The sequence below is a fragment of the Coenobita brevimanus genome, chromosome 5 (genome assembly GCF_032717465.1).
Source record: "Coenobita brevimanus isolate Jiangsu-jjx chromosome 5, ASM3271746v2, whole genome shotgun sequence".
Taxonomy (NCBI): Eukaryota; Metazoa; Arthropoda; class Malacostraca; order Decapoda; family Coenobitidae; genus Coenobita; species Coenobita brevimanus.
In genome coordinates, this window is record NC_136958.1 from 12,440,452 (window position 1) to 12,443,244 (window position 2,793).

Sequence of the window (2,793 nt, forward strand, 5' to 3'; positions counted from 1 at the left end):
TTTGACGTGGTGTGGGTGTTGCATATGCAACAGGTGTAAAACTTGTAATTATTATGCATTATTTCCATGGCCAAATATCCCCTACATTACATCCACAATTGCTAGTTGGCTGCCAGAGCCAGTGGGCGGGGCCACGCACGGTGGCGGATATTCACTTCGCGTCTTCTTTTGCTTTTCTCACGTTCACACGCCTCACACCTGAGTATTCATTATGCCTAGTAAAGTCGTTATTTACACGTAATATATAAGGTTCCGTGATACATTCCCAGCCAATGTTTGCTGAACCTTGTCTTGATGTTTCACAAAATATCAGACTTCGGTTCAGTGAGGCATCGTCCACACAGTGTGTGTGTGTGTGTGTGTGTGGGTGGGTGGGTGGGGGATGTGGGGAGTGTGGGTGTGGGAGTGTGGGAGTATAGGGGTGTGGGGGTGTAGCCTGTGGGTGTGGGGGTATGGGTGAGGGTTTGGGTATGGGTGTGGGGGTGTGGGTATGGGTGTGGGGATGGGATGGGTATGGGTGTGTATGTGTATGTATGTGTTTGTGTCTGGGTGTGAGTGTGTTTGGGTGTGGATGTGGGTGTATAATCACTTGAAACTCTGTATGGCATAAGGGCGAAAATTATGGAGTAAGGGCATTGGAAATGGAAGTGTTTTGGAATGTGTGTGGGGTGCGTAAAGTGGGTTAAATAATGAATAATAGGAACTGAGAAATTGTTGGTGTGAGGAAGCTTGTTGATAACATACAGGTATAGAGTTTGTGTGGTCATGAAGACAGAATGGATCTTGATAAGGTGGTGAAAAAGTATATTCGAGCTTGAACGTCGGCGGAGGTTTGGATGTTGTAGTTGTTGTTGTTGCAAACCCAGGTTCATCTCGTTGCGATCGCAATGGAAATCAGAAGCTTCTACCGGTCGTTTCCAAAAGTCTTTGGTGACGTTATATTGAAAGACTGTGTTACAATAGTGATGTGCATGTGGTAAATGTGTCGTGGTGTGGGGGGTTGCCTTGCAATGTGGGCAAAGTAACTTGTTTGTGAGTTGTATTTGTGTCGGTACCGTAGCAGGGAACAGTGGTGACCACATCGCAGTCTGACTATACTTTTTTTTTTTTTTTTTTTTTTAAAGACGAAGATGCACTTGACAGGGTGGTGACTGGCTGAATGCGACATGTTCGAGTAAAGTGGCTGTATTTCAAATAATTACCAAGTTATGTGACATTACCTGGTAATTATTTGAAATACAAGGATGTTATTCGGACATGTTGCATTCAGCCAATCATCACCAACCTGTCAATGCATTCTCGCCTCAATTAAAAAAAAAAAAATGAGTATAGGTGTGTTCGTGTCTCTCTGGGTAGGGTTTATGAGGAGTGTATGTCTGGTCGTGGTTCACGAACCATGCTGTTGGACTGAAGGGTTTGGATAGCTGTGGTGGCTAATGGCTGTGTTTATGCACTGTATGTCTGTGATTTGTAGTGTTGGGCGATCTGTGATTTGTATTGTTGGGTGGAGAAGAGGGTATGTTGCCGAGATACTCTGTGTAGTGTTGGGCAATTGTTCGTTTGTTTAGTTTTGGATGGTGGTGATGCAACATGAAATTGCAAGGGTGCGATGGGTACTGAGCTACAGCAATTAACAGTCTCACGTATTCATATGATCTTTGGAATTATTTTTGCATCTTGACGCAAGTGATCTATAATAATGATTTTGATGCATACTCTACTTCTTACGGCTTAGTTTTGTGTTTCATGAAGCTTATCCATGCCAAATGCATGTCAGACCCAAAGTATGCCGATTACACACACTTTCCAGGTTTAATACATAGTGGGCTGAGTTATAATCTTTCGTCTCCTTAACTCTGCTGACTCCCTTCGGCCCTCCCCCCCTCTCTCTCTCTCTCCAGGGATGGCCCGACCGGGGACGGGGTGGGGGAGTCACCCCCCAAAAGTGTGTTCTGAGTTGGTCAAAGAATTACTGAGTTGGTCAAAAATGAAGAGGTCATTTAGCAGGTTAAGCTTTAAAAACATATTTGCGAAACCGAACCAAAGAAAAAAAAGGTTACATTATCTGATGGTTCTAGCTTGTGAAAGTGACCTAAATGATCAGTTGGATCTTCAGAAAAGCTGTAGATAGGTGGAAGCTCATGAAAACAAGAATAAAATTCTAAAAGCCATTATCATTACACAATCTGTAAATACAGGTTGTTACTGCTGAGTCCTTATTAATCCATTATCCACATTCCAATCAAGTTGACTCAACATTCGTTTTTCACCTTTTTTCCTAATATGACTTACCAAGTGTGATTTGTGTATGTGTATGTTACTTCTTTTTTTAAGTAGTCAGTTTAAGCATCTTGTATCTTACTGTATAAATGAAAATCAGTGAACAGTTGTGCAATATTGAATTTAAGTTGTGTCTATATGCACCAGAAATCCAGAATGAAGGTTTGTTTAAATTTGTCACCAGTAAATAAATTACTTTCCAGGAAATACTATAAGTCTGTTACAATAAAATTTACTTTCTCATAAATTTGGTTTGTTTCCATCTATTTAGTTGGTCAAACCGTAACGCCAAACGTATGAAGTTGGTGAAAATTGTCCTTACCCCCCCAATCACATACTCCTCGGGCCATTCTCTCTCTCTCTCTCTCTCTCTCTCTCTCTCTCCACACACACACCACTGTTCCTCTGAATTCTCTGCTTGTATCTCACCCTCATTATGACTGAAACGAGACATTAGCCTTGCCCCATCCTCTCACCCGCTCTGTAATGCATCTGTTAACTAGTAATCTGCCT